Here is a 16,821-nt window from a genome sequence, read left to right as displayed (position 1 = left end):
GGGAGTGGACCCAGCTGGACGCGGAGATCAATTGCACGGAAAGCGATTTGCAATTCCAGTCCCCGATCGCCAAGTGGCGGCGTGTCCTATTTTTACATAATTTTCTACTCGGAAAATCCAACTTGATTTCTACTCCATCAGTGGCCTTGAATTGGACCATGAGTCAAACCGCCGGTCCAAATTGTCCAACCGCCTTACAGTGAACCAATTGATTACTTCGGCGGCTTGCCTCGTGCCATAAAATTAGCATTGCAATGTCATTAACACCTTCACGCGTTAATGATAAAGTTTTTTATTTTATTTACATGTATTAACGTCTTCTAAGAGTGAACACGTTAATATTATCTATATCGGCGTTAATACTTCGAATATTAATGTCATTATGAATTCTCTCATGGCGTATACTATGAAAGTAATTTTCAACAGGTTCATGGGTTCGATAAGGAAATTTTCTTTTATCTTTAATTATTTGACTATCAGTAGAATCATCTTTAAAAAAAAAAACAAAAACATTGAGGTGCATAATTACATGTTATTGGGGTTATAGATATTTACTATTCGATTTCTAATTATAATATATTTATAGAAATTTTTTTTCTAAATCAAACACACAACTAAAAATACTGGACTTCTAGCTAATTCTGTCATATTGATAGCTGATTAGTCAATGATTCTAACTAGATTTATTATTTTTTTTATTATATAATTATATTGGGATATAACTTATGAATTGACATAATTAATATTTGTAAGAATATTTATTCTAATATGTATTAGAATTAATTTTTAATATGTACAAAATAATTAATTAGATGTTTGATGCCCCTATAAAATCGTTATGTTAACTTAGACGAATTAATAAATAATATTTTTTAATGAAAGATTCATTTAAAAATATCATTTGTTTTAAACGTTCTCGGATTTATCCCAATCATCTATGAAAAAGTTTCATGGAGTATCGCCTCCAAGATTAATCCATATGTCCTAAATCCCCGAGGCTAACAAAACAAAATCTATTTATATAAATAAATTAAGGATAGTTTTTTGTAAAAAATGAAATTAATATTAAAAAGAAAAATTGAACGAATGCACAGGTGGACGTGGTTGGAGCATTGAGTGGCCGCACACGTGGTTGGCTCTACGGAGCCACTTTACTCACTGCTAGCGACGTCCATCTTCTCCCATGTTCTAATACTTCTCCACGTAGGGCTAAGACTAATAACAGCTAATCAAGATTTATAATATTTTAATTTATTAAATAAAATAATCAATCCAAATTTAAAATAAATTTAATCATTAAAATAATTATTTAAACTTAACTGGAGTTTTTTTTTTACGAACGTGAGTTTCATTGAATCTTGAATTTGATTCACGTCGATATTATTGAATGTAAATTTATTTGATTATTTAAAATTTTATAATTTTAAATTTATTTTATTGATAAATATAATTTATAAATTTTATTGATGAATATTATTGATGAACAATTTATAAATATTAATGAGTTAAAAATATATGCATTTAAATTTATTCATTTAATCTAAGAACGGTTCAAACTTATTGATTGAATTGATTTTATTTGTATTGAATAAATATAAATAAATTTTTATTAAATTGAACATCAAATTTGTCCATAAACGTTTGGTTCATTTACAATCTTATTTATAACAAAGCCTAAGAATTATAAGGGAAGAGGAAGGAGTGTTAGGACTCGTGCGAGCTAGAGGGGGAGGGTGAATAGATTTAATTGCTTCTTGTCTTAATATAAGGCTCGTCGTTTGAATACAACGGAAATTTGAATCAATACTGACATCACATGCACAACTTCGGGATTTACTTGATATCCGTCTCTTAGACGACTAATTCAAAGTATATTCCTAGTCATCTTCCTCCACTACGAACTTCTCTTTTTCGAATACCTTCTAGAGTCAGAGAAGCTTTTCACAACATGTTTTTATAAGAACACAACAAAAAATGAATACAAATACAAATAAAATTAAAAATGACTTTACAATGAGAAACTTACTTTGGATGTCTTTTTGTTACTTGAAAAACCTCTTGTTGATCCGAAAATACATCAACACTTCGCCTCAGAATCTCTAAGAACCAGGCCCTTTGAATCTTCACAAAACCCTCTTTTATAGGGTTGCATTTTGGGTTGATTTTCACCTACCAATTGATTGGTAGACTTCATCGATTGATTGTCACATTCGATCCGATCCTGTAAATCACGCAGTTTGGTCGATTGATCCTGACAGGGGGGGGCAACGTCGGCGGTCACCCCCCTTGTCGGCGGTGGAATTTGGGGTTCATCTGGTGGTGTTTTCTTGCACATATATGGTGGAGGTGATGAAGAAGGCGGTGAAGCTCGACGTCGAGCTCATCGTGGAGGAGCAGAACATGCTGTCAGTGGGATACAAGAACGTGATTGAGGCACGTCGGGTTGCGTGGAAGGTGTTCAACTCGATGTCGCGGAAGGAGGAGGCTAGGGGGAACGAGCAGCACGCGAAGATGATAAAGGAGTACAGGCTGAAGGTGGAGTTGGAGCTCTTTGACATCTACAGTGACGTCATGACTGTGATCAACGAGCATCTCATTCCGTCTTCAACGACCGCAAGATCGTTGGTCTTCTACAACAAGATGTGAGCTAGATCTGAAAGTTTGGATCAATCGAAAGTGACTTTGAGGATTAACTTCGGTATCTGGTTTTAAATGTAGGAAGGGAGATTATTATCGCTATCTGGCAGAATTCAAGACTGGAAACGAGAAGAAGGATATTGCAGATCAGTCCCTGAAAGCATATGAGGTGCCCTTTTTGTCCTGAATGGTCTCTCAAATTTCACTACTATTTTTGGTCCTAGATCTATTTTGCCTCTAAGATTATCAGCACGCCAATGTGTAGTTGTAAAATTACAACTGCACATTGACGTGTTGAGCCCCTTGTTCATGATCACCCACCGACAGAAATGGAGGATACCGTCCCTTGTTCGTGATCGCCCCTCCATGCTTAAATTCTTAGATCTGCCACTGGATCTTGATGATCGTCGACTGAACCTAAATATGCCTTTCTTGCGTTGATTCGATTTGATCTTTGCCGTTGCCAAAATTAGATTGGTAGACTGATCTAAGTTTTCCGTTGTTTGATAACATTATGTTTCCAAGTTTACAAAAACTTGTTTGTGTTTGTGCTACGCTGGCCAGATTGATCGACTAAACTGCCTGTTTGGTCGATCGAACCCTCGATCAACTCCAGTTTACAGAACTTGCTTGTGTTTGTGCCATGCTGACTGGATTGGTCAACTGTACCACCCTCAGTCAACTCAAACTTTATTCAATCTGTAAAATAAAATCAACACAATAACAATATAATAATAGTCATGTAAAACAAAGTTAGATAGATATATAAGTGTCTGAATGAGACATTTTAGGACTGTCTTGATCTCAACTTAGAAGTCTCCTAGTTTCTTTAATTGAATTAACGCCTAAGGTTTGTTCCTACCGAGACATGACCTCACTACACTCCCCCTTAGGAGCTTACCTCAACTCACCTGCCAAACATTGGGTCCTTGATAAGGTCGCAACTGTCACATGCCCAAGTCGAATTAACAATTTCTAATCAATCGAAACCCCTTAGCCTGCACTAAGGTAATATAGTAAAGGGCTCGAGTTGTTGCTCACATAGAACCAATCGTAGGATGTTTGTTTTCAGATAAAATCGAATAAAGGGAGTTTTATTCTCCAAACCTAATGCAATAAATGAAATCCTAACTAACAAGCAATGATGAACCCATAGCTCAATGTCACTCTACACTACCGATAACACCATCAACATGTATAAATAAAATTAAATAGCAATCCTATCTAACTATTGAAGATTACCCTGTATCGCATTATCACGCTACGACACAAGAAAATTCATCAATAGGCATGATGCAGAAACAAATGGAATTGCAAGACAATTAATTAAATAATGTAAATGCAGAGAAAACAACCAACATGAACAAGAAATAAATCCTAATTAACCAATCCAATTTCCCAATCACATACGAGAAGTGTTCCACCTGTCACACACGGAACCAACAAGGAGAACTCCACTATCACTTGGAAACCTCTTGACTTTGGTGGACGATGACGCTGGTGGTCAGAGATGAATTCGACGAGGGTGGAAGCGCAATTTCCTCGAAACAAACCATTTCGAACTAAATCAGAAGTGTTGTCCAGAAATCATCAACTCTAGATTCAAGCCTGATTAAACCACATCGGCTGAACCGAGATTGGATGGAGTCAAAAGTAAACTACATTATGGATTCCTCACTGAAGACAAATGTGGACCACTAGAGCTAGTTAATTGACGCTCCTGCCTTCTCAAACCACACCTGTGAGGATGCCCAAACTTGCTCCAAGGCTAGACTGTGGAAGGGTGAAATTGTCGCTGAGGAGAGGGAACAAGGAACACCACTGTAGTGGAAGACCCATGCATGTTCAAACCATGTTGACAAGGATGCCTAACTGGAGTTGATGATGGAGATGAGCCACACTCGCCACCCGCAAGAATGTCACTTCCGCATTCTTCACTGCGCCCGACATAGAGCTCCGACTAGAATGAGGAGTTGGAGAAGAAGGCCTCGTCGGAGAAACCACTCTGGCTCTGCCCGATGGTCGTCGGCGTTGCAAATTTGCCGGAAGTTGCTACCGTTGTAAATCCGCTAGAAGCTACCACCATCTCTTCTTCGTCTTCGATCGGGAAAGAGGAAAGGGGTTGTTGTGATTTTAGTGAGGGAAGAAACATATAAACTCGAAGCTAGCACTTTTTCTTGAACCGGAAAAACCTTTTATTCCTCTCTTGAATCAAACCAAAATCTGAACCGGTTGGAACCAACTGAACCAGACCAAAATATAAATTATTTAAGGTTATTTAAATTGGGCCTTTAAATTGAGCTCTTTCTTCTCCTTTAAACCTTTGGCAATTAAATCAAACCATGATTAGACTAAACCGGTATTCTTCCTCTCAATTGTTGTCTCCCTCTAGTATTGCAAAATAAAATATAATCAAATAATATCTAAAATACCCATAAAATGTATAGGAATTGAAATGAAGACTAATAAAGATTCAAACTCATGAAACATGCTAAAAGCACATATTTGGATATATGAGAGGATAAAAATACCGATAAATTATATTAAAATAACATGTCCAAACGATGACCATCAAATCCCCCACACTAATTCTTGCACGTCTCGTGCAAGTGAACAAAATAAGAAAACAATTGAAGATGCATTCCCTAACAGTTTTCAATCATATTTAGACGATTGTGAAAGAAAGTTACCTAAGATTATCAAATTCCAATGACCTAAGCATTCATAGATTCAATTCATATGTTGATTAACAAACATGATAACTTCAACCCATAATAAGCTGAGAATGATAACAAAATAGATCACACAAGGTAAGTGATGATAACTCTCCTCTCATAATTATGCAATGGTGGAGCTCACTCAAGCTCCTCATGGTTCATACACTACCATATGCTAGCTTTTTTTTCTATTCATCACTATCATATACATAGGAATGCACAATAAAACAATGAAGGCTTATTTGGAATGTAAGGGAAACATGAATCAAGGAAAATGACATCTGGTTGGAAGACCTGATGGGTCGAAGAGTCAAGTAGGTCTGTAATAGTAAGTGAGGTAAGCACTGGAGGAGAGAGTTTAGTGAGGGCAAGTCCCAATTAGGGGATGTAGGCATCGGTCTAGCTTAGATCTATTTTAGAAGTCTAAGCTAAGGCCATGACTAAATCCTAGTATTGAAAAGATATGATCTAATTAACAATCATTTTGTTCATTTTATATTGTGCTAACTCTGTATTGTAGGGTATTTTTACTGACACTTTTATGTAGAAAAAAAGCTGAAAAACTCGGGTTCCAGGTGCTCAGATTGCTTTCATGCGCCTGGAGGTTCGAGCGCTCGAAATGGACTGAACCCGATAAGCGCCAGTATGAGGTGGCGTACTTTGGTTGGTTGACACACGTCAGGGTCCAGGTGCCCGGAGGGGGTCTGGGCACCCTAAGGTGGATAAAACTTCGTGGATGAAGTTTGACGAGGTGAGGCCACGTCAGCAGTCTAGGTGCCCGGAGAGGACCTTCAAGCACCCGGAATAGCCTATAAAAGTAGCTTCAACTAGTAGCTTCAAATTATAAATTCCTACGGCTTTCATACTTGTGAGCTGCTCCAAAAAGATCTCTGGGATACCGAAAAACTGCTCCAACAAGTTATGCTCGAGTCTTCCATTTTTGTATTGTCAGTATTCTTTTATTTGTTGCAATTTATACTTAATTTTTGTATCTATCATTCATGATTATAGTGATTGTTCAACGAAAGCACTCAGCGAGTGCGGGTCTTGGAGTAAGAGCCGTTGAAGGCTCCGAACCAAGTAAAACTACTTGTGTTATTCACCCCGGCCCTCTAGTGTTTTTACGATCCTGCATACTTGACCTCTTCTCATATATTGTCCAAACATCAAAACTTAAGGTCGAATCTACTCGAACTTAGTTAAACTAATTAACCTTGACCCGAGGATGATTGCACCAACAATCTCCCAATAACAATTTCGTAGCTGCTACAACATGGTTAAACCAGAATGTTATAGTAGCTACGAAATTGTAGCTGCTACAATATGGTAGGATCACAAACAAGAATAATATAGCAGCTAAGGTTCTTAACTGCTACAACGTTGTATATGCTAATTCTAATGAGGCGTTGTTGTTGGGAGATTATTTGGTGCAATCGTCCTTGGGTCAAGGTTGACCAGTTTGACTAAGCTAGAGTGGTTTGAGTTTTGATCTTTGGACAATATGTGAGAAGAAGTCAAGTAGGTCAAGGTTAATCTGATACTTGACAATGTGTGAAAGAAAAGTTCAAGTGAGTCAAGAAAGACCGCATATTGGCAAAGAAAAGTTCTAACTGTGGTTAGGTAAAGGAAAGTCTAAGTGGGTCAAGGAGAACCACACGTTCATAAAGGAAAGTCCTAACTGCAGATTAGGCAAAAGAAAGTCTAAGACCACACGTTGGCAAAGAAAAATTCTAACTACGATTAGGTAAAGGAAAGTCCTAACTATGGTTAGATAAAGGGAAGTCCAAGTGACTTAAGGAGGACCGTATGTTGGCAAAAGGAAAGTCCTAACTGCGGTTAGACAAAAGAAAAATTTAAATGGATTAAGGAGGATTACACTTAGTAATCAAAAGTCTAACAGAAAGTTGGCACTAGATGAAAGTATAAGTGAGTCAAAGGTTAACTGGACACTTAGTGAAGAAGTCCCAACAGGTCGCGGTTGACTGGATATTAGGCAAGGGAACCCTAAACTTGTGTTAAGTGAGTTAGGGTTGGACAATTGATTGGGCCAAAGCCAATCTATTAGATGGCGGTTGTTCTCGTGAGAATAGAGAGGCAATGGATCCATTCAACCCTCTTCAATCAATTGGCCGTAATCGATTGAAGTGGGGTTTTTCATGAAGCATAATGTTTTATTAGGCTGAATTAATTGGGAAAGTGCCCAATCGATTAGGAGGTCCCTCGTGACAAACTGTGGCTTCTGAATCGATCAAGTGATCGATTAAAGCCACTCAATTGATTAGGTAATCGATTGGGAGAAGAAGTTCATGAGCGAATAGTGGGTTTCTAAGTCGATCAAATGATTGATTAAAATCTTGTGATTGATTGGCTAATCAATTGAGAGAAGAAGAAAAGATCCATTGCGAGATTTAGACGGTTGGATTTGCTTGGATATGACATGACAATCAATTGACGGAAAGGTCAATCAATTGGGAACCTTAATCAGTGGAATATAAAGATATTTGAATATTCAAATCATCAACTACTTCTTCTCCGCTCTTCAACTCCAGTTCTTGAAGCTTCTTGGAGACAAGTATTGCTGCACTTTCCAAATATCAAGAGTCAATCCATAGCAACAAGAGATCAAGAACAAAGATCATTCATTATTGTATTTATTTCCTTGTTATTGTTGTATTTCCTATTGTATTTCTTGTATTTATTTGTACGAGACTTCTCGTTCTCTAGAAGGAGGTTTTTATAGTGTACTATGAGTGAGGAGAATGGATCCTTAGATTAGTCATTTTAAAAAATTAATTACCAAGTAAAATTAAGATGTTAACATTATTTCAAATTTTTTACTATAAATTATTATCAATAAAATGATTGAAGTTATCCCTTCTAACTTTCAAAATATTTTAATAGTCGCTATAATAAAAAAAATAGCGACGGAACATTTCTACCGTGAAAATCAAGCACTTATAATTTTGATTTTCACTTTATATAAGATATTTTATTATATTAAGTTTCGTCCTGAATCTCACAAAATGTGTTGCTACACTGTCTCACAAAAAAAAGCTAAGATTTTTTTCAGTGCAAAATCACACGAACCATTTTGTCGTCGCGACACTCGAGAAGGAAAGAAAGTGACGAGACCTTTGTTAGCCTCTGCCGCTCAAACACATTTGGGGGCTGAAGGCGATCGGTGAAGAAATATTAGGGCTAGACAAAATCAAATAGTGTCCCTTATGAGCTAAGTGATGATCAAATTAACGATGTGGATCAAGATTTATAAACAAGCTAAGTCGAGTTGAGCTTTGGAATATTCAAGCTTACTTGATAAAATAATTGGATAAGCCGAGCCAAGTTTAAAATAAATCAAATATTTAAAATGATTATTTAGGTTTAACTTGGTTTATTTTTTATAAACTTGAGTTTATTTGAAGTTTGGCTTGAGTTTAGTTCATTTAGATGTTATCGAGTTTTCAATTCAAGCTTGGCTTGAACTTGATTCGAGTTTCGTTCATTTAGATGTTATCTTATTTGATTGTTTAAAATTTTTACTTGTTTGATTGTTTATTGAACTTAATAATTCAAACTTATTTATTTATTTTAATTTTTTGTTTATTTAATATATTGATAAAAGTTTTATTAATGAATATGGTTCGTGCATATAATTCATTTGTTCATGAACGTTGTTCATGAATATTAACGAACTGAACATATATATGTTCGAATTTATTTGTTTAGTTTAACAAGTTGTTCAAACTTGTTTATTTAATTGATCTTGTGTATATTGAATGAACATAAATAAATTTTTACCAAGTCGAACACCAAGTTTGCTCATGAACTTATGAATATAACATTAACATGATATGACATAGCGTGTGTTGATATATTTCATTTTCAATTGGCAATAATGTATGACTAATAAAAAAAGGGTCCGGTACACGAGTCTCCCGTCATGTGGGGTCCCGGGGAAGGATCCATTATATACAATTTTATCTTACTTTTTTGCAAAAGGCTATTTCCCATATTTAAATTCGTGATCTTTTGATTATAAAGTAATAAATTTACTATTACGTCAAGGCTTTCCTTTCGACGTATGACTAATAGAAGATCCAAATTAAAATGATTATAGCGTGAATTATTTCGAAGAATATGTTTTGTATGTCATAATTAACAATGAAATGATAAATGACACGGATACGCGTTTGAGTTGGCAAGATCGACTCAATCAACATCAAATTGAAGAATAATTAGGATGTTGGAGAGTCAAAGCAATGCTATATAAATATGATAAAGAGATTGCACAAAGACGTGTTCAGGCTAATTTGACCATCAACTTCAATTGCACTATTCGATTTGTTTTTTTCTCGTAGCTTTCTGTAGTTTCTTTTAGCTTGCAATAGAGGAACTCATGGAATTAATGATGCAAGAGAGAAGAGAAAGACACAACAATTACTCTTAAGGCATACTCAACAAACACTAATACAAATTGTGTTTGTTTTGGATTCTTCAATGACAATGAAGATGGAGAAAAAAATATTTGAACAAGAAAAAAAAATGTTGGAAGCAATGAGGTGTGATGAGGAAATTGGATTAAAAGTTGGACAATTATTTTTTATTTCTTTATTTTTGTTTCTCTCCCTTCAATCTCTTATTGCCTTCCATGGTTGAAATTTGCTACTCTTTGGGTTTCAACTCCGCTAACTTGTTTCTTCATCTTCTTGTGCTTTTCATTTTTTTCCTTTTTCTTTCTTATTTTGCTTTCCTTTCCCTGACCTCACTCTTATGAGGAAGGGGACTAATTAATTGCCTCATGTTCTCGAGCTATTTGTCCACATGATTGAAGTCCACTAATTTATTCTTACGTGACAAAAGGTGACTTGTTCACCTCAAGTGTTTCTTATCATTGTCCCCACAATGAGATAAAAGGAGTAAATCACACATGCATATACACACGTGTGAGTGTCTCATTAGTTAGTTTTGTTGACCAATGGAATTTATGATATTGTCCACTTTAAACTTATATTCTCATTATTTATTTTTAGATTATATCCAAGAGATCTTGTACTTCTATCTTATAAACTCATGATATTTTTCATATATATGTTTTTCTAATGTGGAACTTTGATTGTATTTCTAATAATTCTCCTTTCAAACTAAGGACCACTATACTCCAATCGAGGTCATTCCTTTCCACTGTGTTTGGGTGCATGTCTTAAGTGAAATACCTAGAGCACCATCTTCCTCAAGAGTTTATCATAAAGTTTTTTTTTTTTTTTTGTTGAGAGCCCCTACCATTATTTTTATGGTCCGGATCTCCCCTATCTCCTTTGTTAAGGTTCTCCGCATGACTATCTTGACTATGACTCTGATACAATTTGTTGACCAATAGAATTTACATATTTCTATAATGACAATAATATAATATTATCTACTTTGAACCTAAACTCTCATAAATTTATTTTTAAATTTTATCCAAAATATCTCATAATATTTTTCATCTTATAACCTCCTTATTTTCTCTATGTATTTCCAAAGTGATCATGTCATCAAGCTCCTTTACGAGTTAGACTTTGTCGTATCTAGTACTCCAAGCGAAACAACATCCCCAAAGGATTTTATTTTTCCTAATTTAGTTTGCCATACTTGACACTTCTTTCACTTTCTAATTTGTATACCTTGTTTCGATTCATCTCTTGTAAGATAAAAACGATAAATCAATTATTTTCAACGGTTTTCGACGATGAGATATCTCTACATCACACAAGATAATTGAATACACATACAAATGAAGTCCTTATACAAAAGCCTTTATAAGGTATATAAAAACATGTAAGGAGCATCAAAATATATCTTTTCTTTCTAGTCGTGTATGATGATACTATGAGAACTAATAATAATATTATTATTATTATTATTGTTGTTGCTGCTATTGTTGTTATTGTTGTTGTTGTTGTTGGAGTTATAAGATTGTAAATAAAGTTCTACATTGAAAACATATGAGAAAGAATATAAGTTTATAAGGGAAAGATATTTCTATTGATATAAGACTTTTTAAGTAAATCCCAAAACTAAAATCATGAGTGCTTAGGCTCAAAGTTAATAATATCATATCATTGTGCGGATATCTAAATTCGGAAGTGAGGACTCTCGTGTTTGGATCAAGAGGATCATACATCAAACGGAAAGACTTTCCGCTTGAGGGTCCCACATTAAAAATATATAAGAAAGATCATGAATTTATAAGGGAAAGATATCTCCATTGGTATAAGGTCTTTTGGTAAAATCCAAAAATAAAAGTCAAAGTGGACAATATCATATAATTATGGAAATATCTAAATTCTTTTCGTCCTTATTATTATTATTATTATTATTATTGGGAGATTATTTAGTGTAATCCCCGAATCAAAGTTGATCGATTTGACTAAACTCAAGTGGATTCGATATTAAATTTTGATGTTTGGATAATATATTGTGGACAATATGTTTGAATAATATATTATGGATAATATATTTAGATAATATAAAAATAATACAAAATTAAATGTTGACAAAGATTTGCTGTTTATAATTAATTCATGAGTAGTGGCATAAAAATTTGATAGTTAAAAAAATGTAAAATATATCTATATGCATTAGATTGCTTTAGTGGATTCTCCAATAATTTTGGAATAAAGTACTAATGTTTAAAAGGGACTAAAAATTATAGAGATGTGCACTAGCAATTTTGCGAAAATAGAATGATTTATTTTTATTGATTGAATGAATAATTAAATGTCTAAAAATATTCTTGTAGACTTTGAATGCATTGATATTAATTTGAGTCGCACGAGGATTTTTAATCAAATTTAGGTAGGAAATTAGAATTAAATATAGAAGGGAAAAGAATATAAAATTCAATGCACCTTGTTAAGCTAATTGAATCATCTAACCAAAATAATACCGTCTTACAAGAGAAAAGGTTCAACCTTTACATCAATTTTACTATACCTATTTAAAAGAGAAAATATTAGTCATTATTCTAAAAGTTAGTAGTCATCCGTGATTTATCTCCTTCATGTTGATCTGGGACGGATTGACGGGGGTATTGGGATGAACGTATTCAACTTTTGCCACCTTAAAAGGATTATCAATATCTCAAAGTGGTGATTCTATAACGGAGCATATTCACTAGATCCTAAAAGTCATATCAACTAATTAACTACTAGTTATGATCTATCCAAAACACCATAACAACCATCTCCCGGGATCAAGTTACTTACCATACAACTAGCTCACCGACCGACCCGATATAGTGGGATCAAGACCAACAATTCCATTAACACTCAATCTTCAAATGCTCTAGAAAGCAATAGATCCACTAGAACCACAACAATGCTCAAAAAGAAGGAATGGGACATTCATGATAGCCGAAAAGGTAAAAAAAAAATCTGAAGAACATATTGATCAAAAAAGAATGAAATTAATAATAAAAAATAAAAAAATAAGCAATAACTGCTCTACCAACCAAACGCATCATAACACAATTATTAAAAGCATGATCTTTGCCAAAAGAAAGCTTCAGCCCTATCTGCAACAACAACTGCATCTACACAAGTAATTTGATAAGCATAAAGAAATATTAATTTAGTTTTTCTCACAAGAAAAGAGACCGTCGTCCAACCAAGCACCGAAAGAACTAATTAAGAATAGATTTCCCTATCATAATGAGAAGAAAAAAAAATGTTTTTTTTTTCCATTTTTAAAAATAATGTATATAGAGATTTGGTGTGATAATTAATAGACTATTGTGATATGATTAATACTTGTTAATAATAAATAGTTCATGATGCTATAATTGCTTGATGATAATCGACCATAATAATAGTTAATCCCAACAATATGATTATATTAGGCTTAAGAAAGCTAGGTTTGTGCAAATGATGATGACCGCAATTAAAGTCATAATGTGTTGACCAAGTACTCTAAATCAAATTCAACCTTACAAAAATGTTTTTTACTAAATTCTTGGCCAACTATTTTATGAAGGCTCTAATGAAATTGTACATGGGCTTTCTATCAAGATCCACAATTAATCAAGAGAACATGGGCCCAAACCAAGTCTTTAGGTGTGCTCATACATACTAAACCTTGATTTAGATATGCTTACGGTTGTAAACAAGTCGAGTCGAGCTGAGATTTGAGATGTTTAAGTTTATTTAATAACGTAGCCAAGCCGAGCCGAACTTAAAATGAATCAAGTTTTTCAAATGAGTGTTCAAACTTGACACTACAAGAATTTGGACTTTTAGCGACGCATAGCACGGTCAACGTCGCAAAATATGACCTTTTGGCGATGCGTGGAATGTTTCGCGTCGCTAAAAGATAGAACATTAGGAGAGAATTTTCTCACATTTATTTTGTATCATTTAGCGACGCATTAGACAATATGCATCGTCAAATGAAGGTCTTTGGCGACACGCACATCACTCCACGTTGCTAAAAGATAGCGCAAATTTTACCTGGATCATTTGGCGACACGACATAGAAAACACGTCGTCAAATGTGGCACTATGGCGACGTATTCTGCACTCAACGTCACTAATAGTAATGAAAATTTTTCCCACCTCAAATTGTGGTTATTTGGCGACGTAGATACATTAACCGTCGCTAAAATAAAATTCGAGATTAAAAATTTTTCAAAATTTTTATAAATTATAAATAAAAATAAATATAATTTGAAAACGCATTAGAAAGAAATTTATTAAATAATTAATATTTTAATTTGTTTTAATAAATTAACTACCCGTATTCTTTTTTAACAAAATTATAAATCAAAATAAATATCATTTAAAAATAAATCAAACAAATTATTAAATAATTAATATTTTAATTTATTTTAATAAATTAACGGTTCGTATTCTCTTTTAACAAAATTATCAATCAAAATAAATATCATTTAAAAATAAATCAAACAAATTATTAAATAATTCTTATTTTATTTTATTTTAATGCATTAAAACCCTACCCTATTCGTTCCCGCTAAACCCAATTTCACCAAAAAGCCTTCTCGCATGCCGATTTCTTCGTTTGTGCTTCTCACCATTATCGATTTTTCTGTCCTGTGCATCTTGCTCGCTAAGGATCTCCTGCTCTCTCTCAACCGGTAAACCTTCTTGTCTGCTGATTTCTTTGTTATTGCTTCTCACCATTGTTGTGATTTCTTCTCTCCTGTTCATGATATTCCATGACGTCCCTAGCTTCTCTGCAATTCTAGGACATCTATGTCATCATCAAGCAAGCTCAGACCTATGCTCCATTTATTCTTGTCCTTTCTTTTCTTTTGCTTTTAATCAATGTCTGAACAGTGATTCTAAAGTTCTTCAATGAACTGGGGAACAATGACAAAGAAAAATTAAGAGAATTGCCTAAATTCTAATATATTGTTGTTTTCAACTAGAAAACAATATGCGTCTGTTCCGATCCTTTAAGGTTTTATAGATTTAAACTTAAATGGTTAATTTGTCAACCTATCTGGAAGCTGAGTCAACCAATCCTTTAAGCTTTTCATTATGTTTGATATTATTTTATCAAAAATTGTTCATAGAAAGTAATTTTTTTTATAGGATTTTCTCTTTAATAAATTTCATTTTATTTTATCATTTAATAAACATTCTTGTGTACAGATAAGATGTTACCTGCAGCTTAATATTTTTCAATTGTTTTATATATTTTGAATTGGCTCCAGTTTCACAAAATGACGATTGACAAAAGTTGGATGAGTTTGACGAATTGAATCTCTCGTGAATATAAAAATAGTGTTCGGATGTTTGTAGCATGTGATGTTGAGTACATTAATGAAGAGGGGAAAATAAGATGTCCATGTAATAATTGTTTGAATCATCGGCTACATCCACTGAGCTTAGTAGAGATACACCTAGTACGATATGGCATACAACAGTCATACAAAGTGTGGGATTATCATGGTGAGCAATATGAACATCCACCAATAGAGCATGAAGATTTATCTGATACTGATGCCCCAGATGAAATGACAAATGTTCTAGCTGATTTGACAGGACCAGTAGAGATTGGAGAATCCAGTGAGCCTATTCAACAAGAAGGTTTCCAAACTGAGAATTTCGATGATATGTTGGAGGAAATTGAAAAAGAACTATATCCTGGATGTGTAAATTTCTCGGCACTTAATTTCTTGGTAAAATTAATGCATGTGAAAGTACTCAACAAGTGGAGTAACAAGTCTTTTGATATGTTACTTAAGTTAATGAAGCAAGCATTTCCTCAAGCAATATTACTCGACTCACACTATGAGGCAAAGAGAAAGTTCCGTGAATTGGGACTAGGGTACGAGTCAATCCATGTCTGTGAACATGATTGTGCTCTTTTCTAGAAAGAAAATGTTGGGTTTGAGAATTGTCCTATATGTGACTCGAGTAGATGGGTTGACAAAAATGCAAAAGGGAAAAAGGTACCAAAAAAGGTGATGCGATACTTTCCCCTAACTCCTAGATTAAAGCATTTGTATAGTTCTAGGCATACCGCAAAAGATATGAGATGACATGATGTTGAGCGACCAAAAGAGAATGGTGTTTTAAGACACCCAACAGATGGTTCTGCTTGGAAGATGTTTGATAATAAATTTCCAGTATTTGGCATGGATCCTAGAAATGTGCGTCTTAATTTGGCAACAAACGGTTTTAATCCATTTAGCAGCATGAACACTACTTACAGTATGTGGCCTGTTATAGTTGTTCCATATAACATGCCACCTTGGAAATGTATGAAGTCTGAAAACATGATGTTGTCTTTATTAATTCCTGGACTGACATCTCCTGGAAAAGACATGGATGTGTTCCTTGAGCCACTTATAGAGGAGTTAAAAAAATTGTGGGAATGTGTGAATACTCGAGATGCAGTAACTAGTGATACTTTCTTAATGCACGCAGTAGTTTTGTGGACTATCAATGATTTCCCTGTGTATGCTTTAATGTCTGGATGGAGTACAAAAGCATATAAAGCATGTCCAACTTGTAATGAAGAAACTTCTTCAAAAGGCATAAGGAGTAAGATAGCTTATATTGGACATAGACGTTTTCTTTCTCTAAATGATCCAATGAGACGAAGCAAACAATTTGATGGTCAAACGGAAAGAAGATATCCTCCTAGTGAAATAACTGCTAAAGAAATATTAGCTCAGTTAGAACATGCGCATGTTGGTATTCCGGGAAAACATAAGCAATATGGAGGTATAAAGCACAAGCGTTCTCCCATCGAGCTTAATTGGTCGAAAAAGAGCATATTTTTTCAGCTTGAATATTGGCAACACTTACCACTTCGGCATAACTTAGATGTAATGCACATCGAGAAGAATGTAAGTGATAATGTTCTCAGTACGCTGTTGAATATAGAAGGAAAATCAAAAGTCACGGAAAAGGCAAGACTAGATCTTCAAGACATGGGGATTATGAAAGAGTTGCATCTC

The sequence above is a fragment of the Zingiber officinale genome, chromosome 5A, assembly GCF_018446385.1.
Source record: "Zingiber officinale cultivar Zhangliang chromosome 5A, Zo_v1.1, whole genome shotgun sequence".
In the NCBI taxonomy this organism is placed as follows: domain Eukaryota; kingdom Viridiplantae; phylum Streptophyta; class Magnoliopsida; order Zingiberales; family Zingiberaceae; genus Zingiber; species Zingiber officinale.
The sequence above is the reverse complement of the archived record's forward strand: the minus strand, read 5'-3'. Positions refer to the sequence as shown.